Here is a 24,645-nt window from a genome sequence, read left to right on the forward strand (position 1 = left end):
GGATGTTATAAAATTATGAAAGGAACAATCCACCAACCCCTCCCCTGACGAGGCCGGTTGAGATGTGTGAAGCAGCTCTGGCTACAGCGGGTAGGGAGAGGGCGCGCGGGACCCAGGAGCCTCCATGCGGAGCCAGGCCTCAGGAGCAGCCGCCTTGTTCCTGGAAGGGGTGCCTCCCTCCATCTTGTCTCCAAAGACTGTAGGGAGACCTTCTCGCCCAGTAGGAAAGCGACGTCTCCCATGCTTTCCCACCACGCAGGCCTTGTGGCCTTTCTCCTGCTAGTGTCTGCCCTCCAACCTGCGGGGGCTGCGGCTGCCACGGTTCCACGCTGGGTGGACGCTGCCTGCCCGGGATCCAAGAGCCGACGTTGCAGGCGGGAGTTGGGGAGTCGTGTGCAGGTCCGAAGAAGACCCAAGCTCTTGGTCAAGGCTTTTTTGCTATAGCCAAATTCAGCGTGTAAAAGACAGAGAGCTCACATCTGTCTGTTCGTAAGCTTCGGTGAGAACACCAAGGAAGCGCACTCAAGATTCGTAGGAGGGCGGGAAGGGTCCCTGGCGGCGATATCCGCGTCGGCGGTGAGCCAAGGCGTCAGGAGAGTGAGTGCGCGAACCCAGCCGCCGGATAGCGCAAACACCACCGCAGACGAGGGCCCCGCATGTGGAGAAATCGCAGGGGTCAGCGGAGCCGAAGTGTGGTGGACTAGCCTCCTCCAGGGAGAACCCCCTTCCTGACCACTGTATGTCCCCCGCCACATAAGGGGAGAGGAGGGACAGCACAGCCTACTCTCCCCTGGCCGACGCTCAGGGTCACCACCTTCTCCTCTGCTCTCCCCTCGCCATTCTTCCAAACCACCCTCCGCCAAAGATTCCACGGACAGTCACCCTCCCAACAACCCAGGCCTCCTTTCAGCAGCGGTTCCCGCCCCACAGCCACCGCGCCCTCTCACCCCCGCGGTTCTGCCCGCCGCCTCTGCCGAGTCTGTGCACTTCACCTCCCTGGGTCCCGCTCCCCGCTGAGCTTACAGTGGACGAGGGGCAGGACGGGGGAAAGGCCATTCGGCTGCCCTTCTAGCTTCAGAATCACCCAGTGAACGGGTTTCAACCGTAGCTGGCAAGATGCGCCTCTCCGGTTTTCCGAGGCTTTGGAACCTGCACAATTGTTCTGCAAAAGACGGTGGCTCCGCCTAGCATTGGATGGGCGCTTGCTCTGCATGGTGATGCCGGAGCGAGGGTCGACTGTCCGTATGTCGCAGTCGGGTGGTGTGCTTGCTTCCAAGTCTGGAGTTGGCTGGTTCAAGCTCGTTCTACTGAGCGTTTCTTGCATTTTAAAAATGCTTAAACCGCTGGCAACTTTCTTCTACCCGGCACATTCTCTCATGGAATGGCAGAGCAAGACCAACTTTACCCGCCTCTCCTCCGTGTCTCCCATACGACATGAGGACGTAAATCAAGGTCCGCTAGGATTCTAGGATCTCTCTCTCTCTCTCTCTCTCTCTCTCTCTCTCGACGGAGTCGCTCTCTGTCACCAGGCTGGAGTGCAGTGGCGCGATCTCGGCTCATTGCAACCTCCGACTCCCTGGTTCAAGCGATTCTCCTGCCTCAGCCTCCCGAGTAGCTGGGATTATAGGCACGCGCCACCACGCCCAGCTAATTTTTGTATTTATAGTAGAGACGGGGGTTTCATCATGTTGGCCAGGATGGTATCAATCTCCTGACCTCGTGATGCGCCCGCCTTTGCCTCCTAAAGTGTTGGGATTACAGGCTTGAGCCACCGCGCCCAGCCTTCTCTCTATTTTGTTTGTTTGTTTGTTTGTTTGTTTTACTGTCATTCATTTAGCCCTTTCCATACGCTTTTGAAGTTAAATTGGTTCTGTGATTTTATGATTACATATAATGTTCTAGTCATTCTTGTACGGGCATTTTCGGCGTTTTCAGCCACTGGTGTATTTCTATAGGATAGAGGTGCAATTACTATAGGAAGAGCAATTACTCCATCATAGTGTTCACACGGTTTTTATATCATTCCATTCTCTCTCCTCTGTTGGCTTATTAGCTATAACTCTTTCTTTTGTTATTTTAGTAATTCCCTTAGGGCTTATAGCAAACCTTTTTAACTGATCACAGTCAACCTTCAAGTGATATTAAACCTCGCCTTCTGGCCTTGAAGTTATTGCTGACATGTACTTTGCTTTTACGGATGTTATAAACCCACAACCCATTGTTATTGCTTTTGTTTAAATGGTCAAACTTTTACAAAAGAAATTTACAAAATAAGAAAATACCTAGTATAGTTACCTATTTCTGGTGTTCTTCATTTCCTCATGTAGATCTGGATTTTCATCTGGTATTGGGTTCCTTCTACCCGGAAGACTCCTTTGACGTTTCTGTAGTGTGGGTCAGCTGGTAGTGAATTCGGTCAGCTTATGTAAGTCTCTAAATGTCCTTACTTCACTTCCAGTTTTGGGAATTTATTTTTTCTGGCAGAGTATTCTAGATTAACTTCCTCTGCCCTCAGTACCTTAAAGATGTTGCTTTTCTGTCTGCTCCTATTGCATTGCTGCTCCCAGTGGGGGCCGGCGAGAGCAGAAAGAAAGTTGATGGCAATTCTCATCTTTGTTCCTGTGTATGTACAATGTCTTTTTCTTCTGGCTGGATTTCAGCAATGTTATTATGAGGTATCTAGCAGTGGTTTTCTTCATGTTTCTTGTGCTTTGGTTTCCTCAGCTCCTTGGGTCACTGGATTTATAATTTTCATTATGGTTGGGAACTTTTCAGCTATTGTTTCTTCAAAAATTGGCTGGGAACAGTGGCTCACACCTTCAGGAGTCAGGAGGTGTTGAGTGAGGCCGGGAATTGGAGACCAGCCTGAGCAACATACTGAAACCCCACTCGTAATAAAAATAACAAAGAAAGAAAATAAATGCTTCCTTTCCTCCCCGCTCCTTTTCAGGGACTCACATTACTCATAAATTAGGCCTCTTAAATCTGCCCTACAGTTCACTGATAATCTTTTCATTTAAAAAAAATCTTTTGTCTGTGAGTTTCATTTTGCATATTTTCAATTATTCATGGTTCCATATTCCCTGATCATTTCTTCTGCAACGTCTAATCTGCTGTTAATCCCATCCAGCGAATTTATCATCTCTGATATTTTGATTTTGTCTTGCTTGCTTGCTTGCTTGCTTTCTATCTTTCTTTTTCTTTTTCTTTTTTTAGATGGAGTCTCACTCTGTCACCCAGGCTGGAGTGCAGTGGCACGATATTGGCTCACTGCACCCTCCGCCTCCTGGGTTCAAGCGATTGTCCTGCTTCAGCCTCCAGAGTAGCTGGGACTACAGGTGTGTGCCAGGACACCCAGCTAATTTTTTGTATTTTTAGTAGAGACAGGGGTTTCACCGTATTAGCCAGGATGGTCTCAATCTCCTGACCTCATGATCTGCCCCCCTCAGCCTCCCGAAGTGCTGGGATTACAGGCGTGAGCCATCGCACCCGGCCTATACACAAACTTTTGTATTAGAATAGAAAAGTTGAGAAGATAGTTCACAGAATGGAGTAAAGAGGATGAAATGGGTTTTTGGAAACCATTCACATTTTAAAGTTGTTTTAGGCCAGGCGCGGTGGTTCATGCCTGTAATCCCAGCACTTTGGGAGGCCGAGGTGGGTGGATCACGAGGTCAGGAGATCGAGACCATCCTGGCTAACATGGTGAAACCCCGTCTCTACTAAAAATACAAACAAAAAATTAGCCAGGCGTGGTGGCGGGCACCTGTAGTCCCAGCTACTCAGGAGTCTGAGGCAGGAGAATGGCATGAACCTGGGAAGTGGAGCTGGCAGTGAGCCAAGATCGGGCCACTGCACTCTAGCCTGGGTGACAGAGCGAGACTCCGTCTCAAAATAAATAAATAAATAAAATAAAATAAAGTTAACACCCCTCACCCCCAAAGAACAATGTGTGTTCTCCCCAGACATCCCTTTATTAAAATATGCAGAGAAAGTGTAGGATAAAAGAGCATATGCTAAACTCCTCAGAATGTGTGTCTGGAAGTGGACAGGGGAATGGGAGTGGGATGAACAGAGAAAAGAAGGAAAGACAGTAAGGGCCTTGCTGAGAGCAGCCACCATAATGTGCCCTGAGCTAAGGTACATGATTACCTTCTCCCTGTGCACCTCAGATCTAAGAGAATATATTAACAAATCAGGGATATGGAATTTCAAAAACACTAAGGGAAAACAACAAATTTACCCAAACAGAACAGTCTAGTTAAGAAAGGCAGGAAGAGGCCGGGCGCGGTGGGTCATGCCTGTAATCCCAGCACTCTGGGAGGCCGAGGCGGGCGGATCACGAGGTCAGGAGATCGAGACCATCCTGGCTAACATGGTGAAACCCCATCTCTACTAAAAATACAAAAAAAATAGCCAGGCATGGTGGCGGGCGCCTTTAGTCCCAGCTACTCCTGAGATTGAGGCAGGAGAATGGCATGAACCTGGGAGGCAGAGCTTGCAGTGAGCCGTGATCATGCCACTGCACTCCAGCCTGGGCAACAGAGCGAGACTCCGTCTCAAAAAAAAAAAAGAAAGAAAGAAAAGAAAAAAAAGGCAGGAAGAGATTTTATAAACAAAGCAAAAACACAGAAATCATACAATGAGGTGGTGGGAATGAGACTAACTATGCCCATCATCTCCAACATAACACTAATTACTGCTAATTATAATGGATCTAAGTCTCTCATATTGGATAGAAAAGGAAATGTGGACTCTAATGGTTCAATGGCAGAAAAGGGTTAAATATTCAAAGCAGTGCACATTATTATTATTATTATTATTATTTGAGACAGAGTTTCACTCTTGTTGCCTAGGCTGGAGTGCAATGGTGTGATCTCAGCTCACCAGAACCTCCGCCTCCCAGGTTCAAGCAATTCTCCTGCCTCAGCCTCCCTAGTAGCTGGGATTACAGGCATGTGCGACCATACCCAGCTAATTTTGTATTTTTAGTAGAAACGGGGTTTCTCCATGTTGGTCAGGCTGGTCTCGAACTCCTGACCTCAGGTGATCCGCCCGCCTCGGCCTCCCAAAGTGCTGGGATTACAGGCATGAGCCACTGCACCCAGCCTATTATTATTATTATTATCATTATTTTGAGACAGAGTCTCGCTCTGTCACCAGGCTGGGGTGCAGTGGCCAGATCTCGGCTCACTGCAACCTCTACCTCCCAGGTTCAAGGGATTCTTCTGCCTCAGCCTCCCGAGTAGCTGGGACTATAGGCACGCGCCACCATGCCCAGCTAATTTTTGTATTTTTAGTAGAGATGGGGTTTCGCCATATTGGCCAGGCTGGTCTCAAACTCCTGACCTCGTGATCCACCCACCTCGACCTCCCAAAGTGCTGAGATTACAGATGTGAACCACCACACCGGGTCAAAAGCAGTACACATTATCTTTAGCAAGCTAACACAGAAACAGAAAACCAAACACCGTGTGTTCTCACTTATAACTGGGAGCTGAATGCGAGAACACATGGATAAATGGGGTTAGGGGGCAAGGACAACAGACACTGGAGCCTGTTGGAGGGTGGGGGTTGGGAGGAGGGAGAGCATCAGGAAGAGTAGCTAATGGATGCTGGGCTTAGTACCTGGGTGATGGGATGATCTGTGCATCAAACCACCATGACACAGGTTTACCTATGAGACAAACCTGCACATCCTGCACATGTACCCCTGAACTTAAAATAAAAGTTGGAAATAAAAAATGTAAAAAGGAAAGAAAATAAACAACAACAACAACAAAAAGAACGGTGCAAATCTATACCACGCTCATTATAAACAAAAGAATGAGAGTGAAAACATGAATATCCGACAAAAGTAAACAGCAAAAGAACGCTTTATGTTAACTAGAGGGGTAATAGCCTAGCATCTACCTAGAATCAAATGGAACTGTTTTTCCCTGAACTGGCCTCCTTGGGTGGCTGACCAGGGCCAGGTAAAGAGAATTCTGGGAGTGAAATGTCCATTTATTCCCTCTTGTTTTGGTCTCTGTAAGGCATAAGAAGTTAAAAGCAAGATCTGATCCCTGGCGTTTTCCAGGAACTCAAAAGAGGTGTAGGAGGAGAGAAGCTCAATTATCACCCTGGTCTCCTGGAGTATCCCAGGCACAGTCCCAAGAGTTCAGCTTTTCATACTCGAGTTCCTGGGTCCTGAAGGCCTTTTTGGGGAAAGTACTGATGTTCGTGTCAAGTTTGGGAAGAAAGGGTTTGGGAGGAACCAAGCAACAGGGAGGCAAAGAGAAGACATCAACAAGCGAGGCAAGAACTTTCCACAGGCTCACACTGGATACAGGACCAGAGACAAGAAGCTGGGTGAGTTTCTGATATTTTCCTACAGAGGTTTGTTATGCAGTTGCTTCAGAGCCTACTCAGAATAAGGCTTTTTCAAGTCAGCTCTTTTAATGTGAAGCCATAACTTTGTGGTATTGCCTGATGGCAATTCTCCACTGCGAGCCATTGCTCTAGGTGTCTTTTTTGTTTGTCACATCTTGCAAAGAGAACACGGTGAAAATCTTGACTCCTGTTCCCAAGTCTGTGTCTTAACTTTCCAAGGCTGCACAGCTCGGGGTCAGGAGGCGTTGGTAGTTCAGTGGTAGAATTCTCGCCTCCCACCTGGGAGACCCGGATTCCATTTCCGGCAAATGCAGCGTCCTGTCTTTGTGCCCTGTGGTTTTTACATTTACTTACTGTGCCGCGCTAATAAAGAAAAAAAAGGAGGGGAAGGGGGGAACTACTGTATAGTCCTTGGGTTCTTTCCGTAGGGGAATTTATTTTTCTTTTATTTATTTATTTTTGTTTGTTCGTTTGAGACAGAGTCTCTGTCTGTCCCCCAAATTGGAGTGCAGTTGCACGATCCTGGCTCACTGAAACCTCCACCTTCCAGGCTCAAGAGATTCTCATGCCTCAGCCTCCCAAGTAGCTGCGATTACAGGCACGTGTCACCATTTCCTGCTAATTTTTGTATTTTCAGTAGAGACGGGGTTTCACCATGTTGGCTAGGCTGATCTTGAACTACTGACCTCACATGATCCACCAGCTTCGGCCTCCCAAAGTGCTGGGATTACAGGCGTGAGCCCGGGCCCCGGAGAGGAATTTATCTAAGCCGAGACTTTGCAGAGACTGTCTTTGAAGCAGCCAGTGGGTCTGGTTGGTCTCTGCGTTTCTACATATTTGGCTCTAAAACCGGCGCGACTTTTATCGTCTCTGCTGTCGGATCCCTGCAATACAAAGAGGTACCTGGTCACTGATTCTCTACTTGGACCTTGGATAGACCATTAGACCACATCTCGCGATGGAGTGCGGCTCAAAAAATGACATTCCCGGCCGGGCGCGGTGGCTCACGCCTGTAATCCCAGCACTTTGGGAGGCTGAGGCGGGCGGAGCACGAGGTCAGGAGATCGAGACCATCCTGGCTAACATGGTGAAACCCCGTCTCTACTAAAAATACAAAAAATTAGCCGGGGGTGGTGGCGGGCGCCTGTAATCCCAGCTACTCAGGAGGCCGAGGCGGGAGAATGGCGTGAACCCGGGAGGCGGAGCTTGCAGTGAGCCGAGATCGCGCCACTGCACTCCAGCCTGGGTGACAGAGCGAGACTCCCCGAAAGGAGAGAAGCTATGGGGTGGGGCGGACACAAGCAGTGGTGGGGAACTGGGGCCCAGGGAAAGGGGAGGCATGTGAGGAGGAACCCGAGTGCAGATGAGGGGAGCTGCGGAGAGGGGCCTCGGACCTTCCTGTCGAGGAAGGCCCAGTCTTTGGTGGTCTCGGCAAAATGAAGAATGGGCCCCAAGTGGAGAGCAGCACGTCCCCAGAACTCATTTCTATCACCCCTGTTTGTTTTACACTCCACCAGGCAAATCTTCCGTCCACAGGGTTCTTTTTAATACTTCTCTTTAAGCAGTGTGGTGGGGAGGCCATGGCAATCATTAGCTCTGGAGGCCTGAGGAGGACACTCTGAAGAGGAAAGCCCCGCGATCATCTGGTTTCACCCCTGTTTTCATCTACTCTTTTCCTCAGCGAAGCCTATATGGGTTCCCGATGTCACATCGCAGCTACCGCATTGGAGGGTTAAGAGCCGCTGACAAATCTCTTTCGGGAAGGGGTAAGAAGCGCAGCTGGCCCAGAGCCATGGAGAGAGACGCAAGAGCAGAACCGAAAATACTTTTCTCCATCTTGTTTTCTCTCTGCTGTCGGTGAACATTAACCTTCCACACACACCGGGTCAATACTGCCTTGGTCTCTACAGGAGGTTTACCATTTTTTACAGTTCCCGTAAGCCACGTTTTCTTCTCGCTTCTACAGTTCTTCCAGGATTGAGTTTCAGGAGCTGGTCAGCAGTCCAGGCTAGTTCAACATCCTGGTTCAAAATCGTTTGTCTGGTTTTGCTACTAGGGTGAAGCTTGCCTCCTAGACCAGAGTTAAGACGTGTTCCCTCGGCTTCTGTTTTCTAGAGAGAATTGATATAGTTTCTTCCTTAAGTGTTTGGTTGTGAAACCATCTAGACCTGGCGCTTTGTTCTGGAAGGTTATTAATTGTTGCTTCAATTTCGTTAATAGACAGAGACCTATTTAGTGTATCTATTTCTCCTTGTAGAGTTTTGGTCAACTTTATCTTTCAAGTACTTGATCCAATTCATCGAAGTTATCAAATTTGTGAGCAGAGAATTGTGCATAATAGTCCTCTACTATCCTTTTAATGTCCACAAGATCAGAAGTGAGGGTCATTGTTTTCTTTCTCATATTAGTAATTTGTATCTTTTCTCATTGTTTCTTGGTTCACCAGCTAAAGGTTTATCAGTTTTATCGGTCCTTTCAAAGAACACTCTTCAGGTTTTTTTGACTTTTTTCTATTGATTTCTGGTTTTCAATTTCCTTGATTTCTGCTCTAGTGTTTATTGTTTCTTGTCTTCCACTCACTTTGGACTTAATTTGCTCTTGTTTTCTTTGAGTTTCCTAAAGTGTAAGTTTGGATTATTGATTTTAGATCTTTATTTGTAATATTTAATTTTTAAAATCCATGATTATTTGACTTTCTGTGCAGTAATTTTTTTAGTGTACTATAATTTTGTTCTTGTTAAAATCTCAGTTTTTTGTTGTGTACCAAGGGTACAAGTGTAGCATTGTTACATGGGTATATTGGGTCCAGGTAGTTCGCATAGTACCCAATAGCTAGTTTTTCAACCCACTCTCCCTCCCTCCCTCCCTACCTCATGGTAGTCCACAGTGTCTATAGTTCTCAAGTTTATGTCCGTGTGAGCTCAATATTTAGGTCCCATTCCTAAGTGAGAACATTCAGTATTTCATTTTCTGTTTCCGCATTAGTTTCTTCCAGATTATGGCCTCCTGTTCTATCCATGTTATTGCAAAAGACATGATTTCATTCTTTTTTATGGGTGTGCAGTATTCCATGTTGTGTATGTACCACATTTTCTTTATTTAATCCACCATTGATGGGCACCTACTTTGATTCCATGTCTTTGCTATTGTGAATAGCCTGGTGGTGATCATAGAAGCGCATGTGTCTTTTTGTTTTAATGATTTACATTCCTTTGGGTATATACCCAGTAATGAGATTACTGGTTGAATAGCAGCTCTGTTGTAGGTTCTTTGAGAAATCTCCAAATTGCTTTCCACAGAGACTGAACTAATTTACATTCACTCCAAGTGTTTATATGCTTTCTCTCCACAGCCTTATCAGCATCTGTTGGTTTTTGACTTTTTAATAATGGCCATTCTGAGTGGTGTGAGATGGTATCTCATTGTAGCTTTGATTTGCATTTCTCTGATTATTAGTGATGATGAGCATTTATTCCTGTGTTTGCTGGCTGCTTGTATGTCTTCTTTTAAGAAGTGCCTGTTCATGTCACCTTGCCCACTTTGTAATGGGATTATTTTTTTTCTTGTTGATTTTTTAAAGTTCCTAATAGGTTTTGGACATTAGACCTTTGTCAGATTCACAGTTTGTGAACATTTTCTCCCATTCTGTAGGTGGTCTGTTGACCCTGTTGATGGTTTCTTTTACTATGCAGAAGCTCTCTCATTGAATTAGGTCCTACTTGTGAATTTTTGTTTTTGCTACAATTGCTTTTGTGGACTTGGCCATAAATTCTTTGCCACGGCTGATGTTGAGAATGATATTTCCTAGGTTTTCTTCTACACCTTTTCTGCCTTGAGGTCCCAGTATATATTGTGTCATTGCAAATGACAACCAACCACAGACTAATCATTACAAGCCAAGAAAGGGAACTTATTGGTGACCAGGAAAAATGTCCAACAAATGAAAATTAGTAAAAGACATTCCTGGGTGTCTTTTTCTGTAAAGTGTGGGGCATTGTTGTCTGTAGAGTTCAGCAAACTTTTTCTGTAAAGGGCCAGGGAGATAGGAAGTATTCTAGGCTTGTGAGCCAAGAGGCAAAATTAAGGATATTATGTAGGTGCACATATAACCAGGAAGAAAGCAAATTTCTATACCATTTTCATTGATGAGATTCTAAACTAACAATAGTAACTGAGTAGAACTTCTCAGGTGGTAAATGTTCTTTGCATTGAGAGCCTAGGCTCAACTTTCCTAGGCTCCCTGGTACAGCCCTCCCTTTCCACCCCTCAGGCTGTTTCCCTCCCTGTTTTCCTCAGAAGAAGAGTTCCAAACAAAAGATCTACTACCCTGAGAAGCGGTGAAGTGCTCCTGGGGCCCACCAAGGCCACACAAGTCAAGGAGTGGATGGCCTTGCCCCAGCTATGGCTCAGATCACCTTTGCAGGATGACATCTTGTTGGGAGATGGTCATCAGATACAGGGCCATGGAAGACGCTGTCAGGAGGAGGTGAGAGGACTGGTGCCCAGGGGGAGAAGTGGCCAAGCACCTCTGCATTCAGCCTCACAAAAATCTCAAGGGGATGTAGAAATGGGGACAGGGTGAATGGAAAACTCAAGCAAGGTATTGGGGCCCTGAGCTGATCTCTGTTTTTCTTCCTACAACCTGCAGCACATGCTATTTTCTCACCTCTGTGGATGGAAACACCATCCTTCCGTATGCTCAGTCTAAAAATCTTTGAGTTTTCTTTGACTGCTGATCTTTCCTTCACATCCTATACCTGTTTAGTCAAGAATTCACATTATGCTGGGCAATCAGGTGTTGTCCTTAATCGACACCATCCTTTTCACCCCCCCCCCCCCCAGTTAATAAAACTTCTAAGTCATTCTCCTGATAAAGACAATAGGATTTCCATGAAATTGCACAATTTTAATCCTTCCTGGATGCATGACTCACGTAAGAGCACTGCTTTTGTTTACTACCATTTTCCCCTATTTTTATTTCATACCTGTTTGACCCGCATTCTTTCCCATAAGCCAGGCACTTCGGCTCAGGTGTGCTTTCCTAATTGTAGAATGAGCAATAATAGCAGCCTTGCTAACAACTTCTTCCTGGCCCTACCACCAGGCAAATGTCATAGGATTTAATAGGTAAAGAATCATAGGATTGCCAGGCGCAGTGGCTCACACCTGTAATCCCAGCACTTTGGGAGGCCGAGGCAGGAGTATTGTTTGAACCCGGGAGGCAGAGGTTGCGGTGAGCCTAGATCATGCCACTGCACTCCAGCCTGGGCAACAAGAACTAAACTCTGTCTCAAAAAAAAAAAAAAAAAAAAAAAAAAAAAGAATCTTAGGCTCGTCCCTATTGCTTGGTGTTATAAAATGAATTGTTTTCCCCTGAATTTATATGTTGAAAGCTTAACCCCCAACTTGACTGTATTTAGATATAGAGTCTTTAAGGAGGTAATTAAGGTTAATTAGACCATACAAGTGGGGCCCTAATCTGGTCAGAATGGTTGGTGTCCATATAAGAAGAGGAAGGGCATCAAAGAATCTCTCTCTTTCTCCACACAGGCACAGAGGAAAGGCTATGGGAGCACAAAGCAAGAAAGTGGCCTTCTGCAAGCCAGGAAGAGAGGCCTCCCCAGAAACCAACTCTACCAGCACATCGATCTTGGACTTTTGGCCTCTAGAACATTGAGAAAATAAAAGTCTGCTGTTAAACCACCCAACCTTTGGTATCTTTCTATGGCAGCCTGAGCTGACTAACACCCTTGGTAGGTGGGCAGCATTCACCTTATTGGGCTACATGATGAGAAGTTAAAGTAACTTTAGCAATAGGCACCATTTGATTTCATTGTATAGATATTGTGTCTTTTGCACTGATTTTGCCTTTTTTAGTTGTGTGTATATTGATGCCTGGGCCTAGCATTACAAGACTAGTCGAAATGGGAAGAAAGAAAAGAAGGTGGGAAGGATACCAAGTTCCATAATTGCATCCTCTACCCACATCCAGTTCTTAGAATCTTTTCCAATGGAGACTGCACCTTGTGTACACTCAAATTCAATCTGAGCGCACAATCATTTAGACAACCAAGGCAACTTTTCCAATTTTCAGCATCACACGCTTGGGAAAACAAGTATTTCAATCACTAATTTAAATATTCATTGAGGTAATTATTCTGAGGTTGATGAAAAATATGGTGTATCCATGTACTGTTGCCTTCTCCTGGGTCAAGAATGTTGTCTTTACTCTGCTGGCTCACATTTGACCAGAAATTGGAGTCCCAGCAAATCTTACTAGCCACTCAGGAAGCCTATTTTAAGATAGTCCCAATCTCAAACTTGTTCTAAGACTTGTATGCTGACTGAGGAGAAAGAGCCTCATGACAAAAATTCAGCTAGAGCTGTGGGTGACAGTTGTGTGTCTCACTACTGGTCTGGGCCCAGGTTTCCCGTGAGCACCTAATGAATAGACTCATTTGCAGAGATCGTCAAGATGCTCACTATGTCTACCTCATAGCCTCAAAAGAAGTGATCAGCTAACAGAATTTGTGTAGTATCCTGAAGGGAAATTAATCCAGATATAGAGGAAAAGATAAGGATTTTTTAAAACAGACATGTGATTCAACAGTTGTTTAAGATGCAGAAAGCTGTAAGAGACAGTTGTTCCCACTCTAATGACAAGAAAAAGCTGTATGGTCTGCAAAATCATACGTGCTTTGATCCCACCAGAGAGCTGAAGTTGCAAGGCCCCTGAGTCAGCTGAAGTCCAAAGCGTGAGAAAACCCCCTATAGAAGGACAAACACATGAAGCAGTTCATCTTTGACAGATAATGGAAGGAAAAGATGGCAGCCATAAATGTTCATTGGAGAAAATCACTGAAGATTTCATCATTTCTTAAAGGCCAAGTGTGAACTATTGTGACAGATTAGAAACTCTGAGAGTCCCAGATACATAGCATGGTTTTGCCCATTTGCTGGGTCTTTCCTCCCACGTCCTTAGTGCTGACAAGACACATGTAGCAGGGAAAGAGGATTTCTCAAGCTTGCCACAGTGGCGTAGGCATAAAAGTCATGATCACATGATCGACCACCACCAGAGTACAGGCACAAAACCTGGTTGCTTCTCACATAAAACAAAAGGCATCTACCACTGATGTTGGAGCTAGGAACTCGTCCAACCCTTGGCCCCAGGGATAGGGCAACTGCTGAGGTAGGGTTAGACAGAAAAACTGTCTATATTGGACAAGGGGAGGAGACTTGCTCTTGCCCAAGACTTCCCATCATTGAAAGGTAGTGTTCCGCTACCCCAAGGGGATGTCACAGGAACACTAGGACCCAGGTATCCATGGCCTGGGGTTTGATACACATTCAATGCAATCAGTAATGTGAGTTGGTTTCAACCAATCATTTGAGTTGGTTGCAGACCCTTTCCTCTAATGAGGAAAAACTATGATGTGGGTACAAAGTTTCCACGTTCAGAAAGATTGGCCTTGTCCTTACAGATATTATATTGATTGGATTTCTCTCAACCTCCTTAAGTTGTGTTTACCATTACTAAAATTAAGTGACATTCACTTGGATGAAGTGATAATACAAACAGGTTGTGAGAATTTCTAGTGATTTTTGATCCCAAGCCTTGTATCACTGTTGGGTCTTCATGTGTGTACTTGAAAACAAAACATGTACAATTGTTGCACTGGTTTGAAGATTTTAATGGTGGAAGTGACCTAATCAGTAATCAGTACTGTATCTAGAAACGAATCTTGGAAATATGTGATTATGCTCTTTTAAAATAGCTGAAAAGAAGGCTGGGTGTGGTGGCTCATTCCTATAATTCCACACTTTGAGAGGCCAAGGTGGGCAGATCACTGAAGGCCAGGAGTTCAACATGGTGAGACCCTGTCTTTACTAAAAACACAAAAATCAGCTGGGCATGGTGGTGCCCACCTGTAATTCCAGCTACTCGGGAGGCTGAGCAAGAGAATCCATTGAACCTTGGACTCGAAGGTGGAGGCTGCAGTGAGCTGAGATCCTGCCACTGTACCCCAACCTGGGTGACAGAGGGAGATTCTGTCTCAAAATAAATAAATAAAATAGCTGAAAAGAAATGACAGTGTGTTTACTCTCACTTTGTTCTTGTTTTGTTGTATAGTATTTAAATAAAAGGAGATTATTTATCCTCATACTGAATTTCCAAAACTGATATTTGCATTTAGCATTTTGTTAAATGATGGAGAGAAAATTTAATTGTCTTACTTTGAAAAGTTTGGCATAGGTTCTGTCACATTTTTGATGCTTTCGATCACAGTTCTGTCATTAGAATGCTGGCAACTAGTTACATGCAAAGAATATCCTAACCACTTTAATACAATGGTTTGAAGTGCTGCAGGCAGTAACTACTGGACAGCAGATCACAGTGACATGAGAGAGAAATAGAACTTTCTGCAGTACAAATGTCCTGTGAACTAATCCTTGTGCTATTAGCTTACAGGGCTTAGACTCCTGGGTCTGAAAAAGGCACATACTTCTGCTAAATCTTGAATACTGATGCCAATGAATGCCTCATCTTCAGACCCTGGGGAAGATGACAATCAAAATGAACTGCTTCCATGAGACACGGAACCAGAAATTGAAACCATTCCATCCCTCTAGGCCCAACAATCCCACATGCACCCTTTTCCACCTCATGCCCCCTCTTCCTCTGGACAGAAGAGGTGGGCACATGAGAATTTTAAGGCTGGAGTCTGAGAGATAAGTTTAGTTCAGAGACTTTCTTTTCTTTCCCTCTTTTCTTCTCTTTTCTTTTCTTTTCTTTTCCTTCCTTCCTTCCTCTCTTTCTTTCTCTCTCTCTTTTTTTTTTTTTTGGTAGACACAATGTTTCACCATATTGCCCAGGCTAGACTCAAACTCCTAAGTTCAAGTGATCCACCCACCCTGGCCTCTCAAATTCAGAGATTTTTCTATAAATTAGACTTTACACTCAGAAACACACTGATGCAAGGCCAGCAACTGGGCCCGTGTATCAGAATAACAGGGTTTTCTTGAGCATTCATCTGCTTTTTCATAGAAAAGTATAAAAGGTCATGAAAGGTTTTTGAAACTCTTACCTTATGGTTGAACTGATTATAATTAAATTTGTGTATAAGGTTTCATTAAAATTAGCTTTAACATTTTAATACATCACACAAAGGCAAAATTTGGTTTTCTCTTGATCAAAATGTTTGTGTAATATTAATAAAAATTATTATTTATTTTGAAAAAATTTTTAATAATTTATTTTAAATTTTATTTAAAAAAATAAAAATTATTAATATTAATAAAATAAAATATTTTTGTTTACCTTTTGCCTAAATGATTGACTATTTTAAGGTGACCTGTGATTCTATTTTGTGATATCAAGTCTCTCAAAACTTTGGCTAACTTTCTAAGAGTGAAATTTTCATATTGAGCCTTTTGGGCCTCAAATTAACTTTTTGGATATTAGGTTCTTGAAGTCCAAGAGAGATATATTAGGCTTCTTAGGCTTATTTGTTATGTAGAATTCTGCAAGAAGCATTGTCAAATCTGAGGTGGTGTTTCACTTCCTTTGGGTTCTATTGACACAGATGTGTTGTTAATGTGTGTTCCAGGATAGTATGAGATTCCTAGAGTTCTGCTATGCTGTCAGTAATAATTATGATTATTATGTTAAATTGTGTGTGCCACAGAAGCAACAGAATTCCCTTGTCAACTGTGTCTATAACCATGGCTGTCTTAAGGCTTTTGTTATCCACAATTGTTGTTTTGCTTTGATTCTTCTCAAAAAGTGACTTATAATCAGTTACAGTCCAGGCCTTGCTTCTTTGGGGAAGTCCACGAAAAGGACTCTTGGATGCAGGTTTCTGATAACTTTGGAGATTGTGCCATTGAAGTAAAGAGAAAATTTCACCCAGGGCACTAATAGAAAGGCTGATACGTTCATAAAGATTGCTAGCCCACTATGAAGCAGAGCAGGAGCTGATTGTATGGACTGAACTAATGGAGGACTGAAATAAGTTTTTATGGTCTTTGTTTGTTTGTTTAAAACATTGTTTATTCTTCAAAGCCTGGAGAACTTTTGTCATTTTGAGCTATTTATAGCCTGCAACAATTGAGTAGAATAGTCTTCTAAACAGAATTTGAGGCATATTTTTCTCTCTCTGCCGAATTTCTCCAGAATTTGTAAACTGAATATTCTTAACTCATGATGATGTGTTTGTTTGCATAAGTTCAATAAGATTCTGTTTTCTTTTATAACAGGACACAGGTGGAGGAACTGGTAATCTTCTCAGGGCTTTGCCTGAAATGGTGTTGTGAAATGTTCCAGCAAAGCCCATTTAGGAGAGCCTATATGGACAAGGATTCTTGCTGCACTTTGTGTGGGTAATCAGGCCAAGTATATGGGACTGAAGCTTCTTTTGCAGGTAGGTTGGTCCTGCTGTGTTTTGTCTTTAGTGGAAATGGGGAACTGGAGAGAGGAAGATTGTGTTTCAGGAGAAACTACAGTATTAGATGAATGTTTGATTCCTGGGTGGCCATGCGGTCACCCATGGTGTGGAGCTGCTCAGGATGCCCCTTCTCCTCATGACAAAGCCAGAAAGATGCATGACCAGATTCCCCATGATTGAGGAACTGACAAATAGAAAGTGGGGACTGAAATTGACCCAATAGTCCCACATACAGTGTTTTTGGATAGACTTAAAAATGGACCTTTCTGGTCTTAAAGCTTGAAACTTACATTTGTTTTATCTGAGTTCCTTCCTCAGGAAAGGACCCTCAGCCTCTCAAAAAGCATCATAGACCTGAAACTCAGCAGATCACAGCATCCAGACAATGACTTGCCAGTCCCTTCACTCATCATGAGTGCTTCCTCACCCTTCCCTAGTTCCTCTTTTCCCACACACAGTTACGTTTCTTCCCTGCTGTATAAACCCCTCGTTTTAGTTGATCAGGGAGATTGATTTGAGACTGATCTCCCATCTCCTCAGCTGCAGCACCCAATTAAAGCCTTCTTCCTCAGCAATACTCAATGTCTCAATGATTGGCTTTCTGTGAGCTGAGCAGCAGGGCCTAGATGGAACTCCTGGGCTTTCAGTAACGATACATGTACACTTTTAAACACTGCAATTAATGGGTCATGAGATATTGAGAAATTGGAATGGCATCAACTTGGCCAATTCTGAGAAAACACACTGTGCTTAAATGTCAGGGCCCTGCCTCCTGACCTCGACAGTATATGGTTGATTTTGAGTCATAGCAGGTGAGTATGGCCTGGTTTCAGTGTTTTATAGAAATATAAAATATGGCTGATTGCATTTATTTTAAATCCAACAAATCTCCATTTCTGGTGAGAAAATTTTTTTAAAACCAACCAAACAAACATAGAAGAATATGAATAAAAAAATAAGGGATTCCCTGCTTCCCAATCTCACTTGATTGCTGTCTTCTGTTATATACTACAGGGAGGAAGGGGGCAAGGTGCCCAGGAAGTCCCACGTCCTGTTTTGATAATCATCTGGCCTCCTTGGGCAAACAGAAAACAGGGAAAGCATAAAGAAAATAACAGAAATTTTGCAGAAATTTCATCTCCGGTCTGGGCGCAGTGGCTCACGCCTGTAATCCCAGCACTTTGGGAGCCCAAGGTGGGCAAATCACTGAAAGTCAAGAGTTCAAGACCAGCCTAGCCAACCTGGCAAAACCTCATCTCCACTAAATATACAAAATTTAACCAGGCATGGTGGCCCACGCTTGTAATCCCAGCTACTGCGGATTACAATCACTTGAACCCGGCAGACAGAGGTTGCAGTGAGGGGAGATCGCCCACTGCCACTGCACTGCACTCCAGCCTGAGCAACAGAACGAGACTCTGCCTCAATGAAAAGAAAGAGAGAGAAAGAAAGAAAGAAAGAAAGAAAGAAAGAAAGAAAGAAAGAAAGAAAAGAAAGAAAGAAAGTGAGAGAGGAAGGGAGGGAGGAAGGGAGGGAGAGAGGAAGGAAGGAAGGAAAGAAGGAAGGAGGGAAGAAGGGAAGGAGGGAGGGAGGGAGGAAGAAAAAGAAAGAAAGAGAAAGGGAAAGAAAGAAAAGAAAGAAAGAGAAAGAAAGAAAAAAGAAGGAAAGAAAGACAAGAAAGAAAGAAAGAAAAAGAAAGAAAGAAAGAAGAGAGACAAATAAAGAGAGAGAGAAAGAGAGAAAGAAAGGAAGAAAGAAATTTCACTGTGGCACAGGAAACTCTATGACCGAGGCTTCAAGGGCTCTTCTCTGGCCCTAAACTCACAGTGGATTTTGCCTCATTTTCCGAGGTGCAAATGAAATGATAGAAGTCGATCAAAGGAGAGGGCAGAGAGAAAGCAAGAAGGATGGCTCCTTCCCGCAGGTCCACCTTCCTCGAGTGTTGCTTGTGGGATAATAGAAATGCCTTGACATGGTTGAATGGGAACTATTGCTACTTATTGGGAATTCAGACGTTTCCAGCAAACTCGCGCGGTGAGGTTCCATGGTGTAATGGTGAGCACTCTGGACTCTGAATCCAGCGATCCGAGTTCGAGTCTCGGTGGAACCTTTCTGTTTAATTAGGACGGCAATGTTGTGTTTTACTCCCTAAATGGAATGGGGATTCCCCTGACGTTCAGAAACTCTGCGCTGTGGGCCTCCGTGTGCCTTCTGCTCCCGCTGTCTGAGCCTCGCGATGTGCCCCGCGCTCCTCGTCCCCTCTTCGTCTCCCTCTTCGGTGTTCGGGGTCCCAGAAACCGGGTTCTAGCAGTGGCCCGGACCACAGGGAAATTGCCGAGTCATCCAGTCGGGATCAGCGAGCCTGCAGGGTCCCCTTCCTGGGCGAGCCTCCTGGCACCCAGCAATCGGAGGCCCGGACACCCCCGCCAGGGACCCAGCGACCCAGGAAGTCCCCACCCCCTCTCAGGGCGACCCTGGGCCTCGGGGTGACAGGTCTCCTCCACTAAAAAGGCTGCTGCCCCTCTATCCTAGACCCCGAGATTCCTTTCACTCGGGAATCTCCTAATGGCACCCATTGTCTTTTTGGTAAGTAAACGGTGGCGTGAGAAATTCTGATGGGGTTAGCTCAGTCATTGGAGAGTGTGTCTCAGTTTAGGATCGATGGTTCCAGACCTAACTTGGCAGTAGCACTGCTTTATTCAGATGGCCCATCCGATTCCGAATGTTAATTTGCTCTGTTCTTCATATTCAGATTTTTATGCCGAATTTCTAGCTCCTGCGTCTCTATTGCGGGCCCTAAAAGTCGCTGTTTCACTAAGCTTTGGAACCTGACTCCGGGAAATCTCATTCTTTCGTCCCAAGATCTCAGCCAGAAAGAGAGATCCGCGCGGCGGCGTCTTCAAGCGCGCGGGCTGGGAGCGCGGGTTCTGATCCTGGGTCGCCCCGGCCGAGCTCCCTCAGGGCCACGGGGAAGAGGAACCTGAGCAGCTCTGAGGGGCGAGTCTCTGAAGATGGGGCTCCCCCTTCTCCCGTCAGGACCCTGCCCCACGGAGAAGACGCCTTAGTTAAAAATGTTTTCTCCTGCTCTTCAGAGCACTTGGGATGAGGTTCCTGATGGGTCTTGGGAGCGAACTAAGATGTCACTCCAGGCGCTCAGGACCATCGCTCTCATTTTCATATTTTGGGGCTGAGAGCGGTTACGAAGGACTGAAAAATACCGCAGTCTTTGAGGGGCTCAGTTTGGAGGACGAGCCGGGGTTGAGGGGGTGAGAGGACGCCTTCTTGGCTCCTTGGAGTGGACTGGCAGGTAAGGAAACACAAACTCCGTTTCCCCTTGCAGGCAGAACTGCAGGACCTGGGATGGAAAATTGGACAGTCAAAGAGTAACAATATTTATGTATAGGTGGGTTGCGTGCATTAAAAATTGTTATCCCTACAGATAAGTGTAGGAAGGGACCAGGGCACTGCTGTTCACTACCAGCTTTGCAGCATATGTAACTTTGATAACAGTGTATAGTGCATAAAAATTCATTCCTGTTTACAAATATTTGATCACAACCAGTTACAGGTTTCTTTGTTCCTTCTCCACTTCCACTGCTTCACTTGACTAGCCCTATAGGAAAAAAAAATCATTCTTAAATATGATATTGTTTCAGTTGATCGTCAGCCCACCCGTTCCCCACTCCCTGAAAGTAGCTGGGACAACAGGTGTGCACCATGTGCTGGGCTCATTTTTGTATTTTTAGTAGAGATGGGGTTTCGCCGTATTGGCCAGGCAGCTCTCAAACTCCAGAACTCAAGTGATCCGCCTGCCTGGGCCTCCCTACACCTCCCTGCTGGGATTACAGGCATGAGCCACCCCACTTGGCCATCATTTGTATTTTGAATTTAAATATTTTGTAGTCATCACTCTTCAAAGATTCTGGGTTTTGCTGCATGTGCATGATGGGATTCAGGACATGCTACTCCAAAGTATAACATCTTGGGGTATTGAATATTTTATGCTAAAGGAATATGAGTAAACCACAGAAGCAGGAAGGTCACTGTCACCCTCCCCCTGCCCTTCCCTGAAATCAAGTATAAGACTTTTATGTGAGAGGTGCCCTCTCTGTACCCAGAGGAAAGGTGCATCCTTGATTCTGAAGACACAGGGACACAGAGAAGAGCCTGAACACAGAGGCCTGGCTACCTTTCCCCCACTTTGTTACTGTTAGATCATACTTTTATTGACTTATCATACTTCTCCATGACTATTCATTCTTGAATAAACCTACTGTTAAAAAAACAAAAACAAAAACTGAGGTTTAGCTGTTTCCATGGGCCTTCATTTCCTTTGGAAGGCGTTCCTGTCATGTAAAATTTACATTAAATAAATCTGTATGCACTTCCCTTGTTAGTCTGTCTTTTGCTGTGAGGGTCTCAGCAGCGAACCTAGGCTGGGTGAGAAAAAGTCATATTTCCTCCCCTACATGTAGAAATGTCTTCCACTGTAAAACTATATGTTTTTTTTTTTTTGACAGGGTCTCACTCTGTTGTCCAGGCTGGAGTGCAATGGCACGATATCAGCTCACTGCAACCTCCGCCTCCCGGGTTCAAGCCATTTTCCTGCCTCAGCCTCCCAAGTAGCTGGGATTACAGGTGCCTGCCACCACGTCCGGCTACTTTTTGTATTTTTAGTAGAGATGGGGTTTCACCTTGTTGGCCAGGCTGGTCTCGAACTCCTGACCTCAGGTGATCCGCCCGCCTCGGCCTCCCAAAGTGCTGGGATTACAGGCGTGAGCCACTGCACTTGGGCAAAACTATAAGAATTTTACTGGGGCAGATTTGAAGCAAGAAATTGAATCATTATTCCCCTTTGGATGAGCTGAACACATGAGCTAATAAACTCCCAGTTCCTCCCAGATAGAAATACTTCTCTAGTTCATTCCCCGAAGCTCCTTGAGGGTCAAACCTGCTGGAGATTGAGGGGCCTTCCTGGGATCTCCCAGCCCAGGAGGTTACTGCTGGTGAGAAGATTGCTGCAGTCTCCCTGGGAGGGTGCACGGCCACTGGAAAGTATCACTGCTGTAACTTCAATACAATTGGTTTTCATCACATCTGCTCTTTGTGCAGTGTTGCAGGCAAAATACAAGAGCTAACATGCACATGAGTAACACATGCACATCATCAGCTTTGTCTGCAACACAAAGTGCCACATGTCAGGCACAGTTGATTATGTGCATGTGTTTACTCATTTAGTCCTTACCTCAGGCCGAGGTCACACTATCACCTTCATCTTCCATGTGAGATGCACAAAGACGTTAAGTGACCTGTCCAGGGTCACTCAGCCAGCAAAGGAGGATTTGAAAGCAGGAATTTGAAGTGAAGGTAGCCTGTCTCCAGAAGACATTCTCAGAACCACTGCATTTATACTGCTCCTAACAAAACCACCCTTGCAAAAATTATGACAGTGAGAAAAACCTGACATAGGAAAACTATGACTGTGAAAGAAATCTGACCTAACTGACTGCATCTTACTTCTAACCTCTGAGCTGCCTTTGTCCATTCCTGGGCATAGGCCAGGCTAACTATGAGAGAAGTTTAGTTCCAAGTCTAAGTCTGAAACAAAGATGTCTTCCTGAGACAAACTCCTTCCTATCTTGGGGATCAGATCTCCTTAGCAAAGCTAACAAATTAAGTGCGAGATTGGAAATTACGGCTCAGGAGCCATGCAGCCAGAAGCCACATGATTCCTAAGCTCCCCAGCTGTGCCTGTATATAAGATTATTGGTGTCAAACCTAAGATTGGTGTTCAAGGTATTTTTCAGACCCTGCCTTATGATGGACTAGCTGGCACACCCAGACCGGTAAACTGGCTCTTCTGGTCCTGTGGCCCTCACCCAGGGACTGACTCAGTGCAGTAAACAAGCTCTGACACTGTGATTTCATCCCCAACCCAACCAATCAGCTTTGCACATTCCCTAGCCCCTTGCCTGCCAAATTATCCAAAAAAAAAAAAAGAAAAAGAAAAAAGAAAAAAAAACCCTAGTCTTTGAATTTTGGGGGAGGCAGATTTGAGTAATAATAAACCCCTGTCCTGGTCCCTCAGCTGCCTCTGCATTTATTAAATTCTTTCTCTATTGTAGAAAGCCTGCTGTTCTCAGCTCCATTGGCTTACCTGGGCAATGGGCAAGATAAACCTACCAGGCAGTTACATTAATAAAAGAGAAACACAAATGATAAGCATGCTTGAAAAGAAATATAAGTCTGTGTATTTCTTTGGAAGAAACACAAAAGGAGGAGGAATGATAAGACAGGCAATACACTGTCCTACATATTTTCATGATTCTCCTGCCTCCTTCGTATCCTTCTTATCCCAACAACTTCTCCCCAGAAACCTTCAACTTAAACATGGTCCTGCCAGAACTGGGTTTGTCCTTCCCTTTACATTTTCCTCTCACCTACCCTACACCCCTTCCATATCTAATCTGTTCTTTAACTTCCAGGTCATTGAGAATTTTCCATTTAAAAATATAAAAAATTCATAAAGTGGAAGATAACCAGTCATCCATATTCACACCTCCTGGAATTAACTACTGTTAACATACCTACATATTTTTCTTCCAAATCATTGTTAAACTATACATGCTAAGCATAGACCATACTAACAGTAGAGAAGATGTAAACATATGTAAAATTTTTGAAAACTTTACGTTCAAAAATAACTTCTCATAACATTTGGGCAACCCTGGAGTCACAGTCTTGTGGTACATCTACAGGGAGAAGAATGTATATTTTAGCTAGACTGTCCCTGAAAGAAAAAGGAAGAAAAAATAATAAAGAAGGATATTTATACCTGAAAAAATAATAAAATAATAAAGACGCATATATGTATGCTTTTATAAAATTTAGCTTAGACTCTATTTTTATTTTACAAACATTCCATTTAATAGTGCATGAACTTAACTGCAAAGAGACAGAAACAGAAACGAAGGAATTCCTCAACTCCCGATTACAGTTAGAGAGATATTTTTCTAAAGGAATCTTCTAAGGATAAACATACACTAAATTAAGTAGAAGACATTAAGATTTGGAGTGGTTTTCTTATTCCTTTTTACAATCAGGTTGATTAAGGTGTGAGTTGACTTTGGTACAGTGCATCCATTTCAAGTTTGATGACGTGTCTATTACTCTAAAAGGTCCTCTTGTGCCCTTTGCAGTCAGTTCCGCCCTCCCCCTGAGGCCAGCAGTCAATGATGTAGTTTCTGTCACCATACAGGTTAGTTTTAACTGTTGTAGAAGTTCACCTTGATGGCGCCACACAGGGTGCACTCTTTTCATCACTCGGCATAATGTTTTTGAGATGATCCACGCTATTTCATGTTTCCGTAATGTGTCCTATTTTATTGCTGGGTAGTTCGGGTAGTTGGGGTAGATCGCAGCACATTCTGGCGACAAGTGAGACTGCGGTTCTGACCTGCAGGCCTCGGTGAACATGAGCAAGGGCACCTGGGCGCCGGGAGAGCCCTCCCTTCCCCTACAAAAAGCAAGCGTGTTATGTTAACAACCGAACGGGGACCCTGCTTTCATCCCAAAGAACAGCACCCGACTGCGTAGTTTCTCCCTGGGTCTAGGAGGTGAGAACACATTCCCCGCTAGCACAGAAATCCTACAAACTCCTGCCGAGGCTGCGGTTAGAAGCAGAGGCTGTGTGAAGGGTGACTCTAGGGGCTATGAAAAAACACGAAGGTTTTCACAGAGCGTGAGAACCCAAGAGACTGGAAACCATGAAGCGATCTGCAAAAAGCAGCCCCAAGTAGAAAGGGAAGAGAAAAGCCCTGCGGCC

At 44.6% G+C, this 24,645-nt stretch overlaps 1 long non-coding RNA gene and 1 other non-coding gene across 2 annotated transcripts; both read left to right on the plus strand.

Annotated features, from left to right (window-relative positions):
* The first annotated feature begins 2,458 nt into the window (after positions 1-2,458).
* On the plus strand, positions 2,459-23,263 carry LOC117974589 (uncharacterized). The gene is made up of 7 exons (XR_010112709.1): positions 2,459-6,351; positions 8,054-8,308; positions 10,643-10,858; positions 11,923-12,125; positions 16,633-16,796; positions 17,835-19,406; positions 21,341-23,263. It is a non-coding gene; the product is annotated as an uncharacterized LOC117974589 (long non-coding RNA).
* On the plus strand, positions 18,859-18,930 carry TRNAQ-CUG (transfer RNA glutamine (anticodon CUG)). The gene has a single exon. It is a non-coding gene; the product is annotated as a tRNA-Gln (tRNA).
* Positions 23,264-24,645: the final 1,382 nt, after the last annotated feature.

The sequence above is a fragment of the Pan paniscus genome, chromosome 1 (genome assembly GCF_029289425.2).
Source record: "Pan paniscus chromosome 1, NHGRI_mPanPan1-v2.0_pri, whole genome shotgun sequence".
Taxonomy (NCBI): Eukaryota; Metazoa; Chordata; class Mammalia; order Primates; family Hominidae; genus Pan; species Pan paniscus.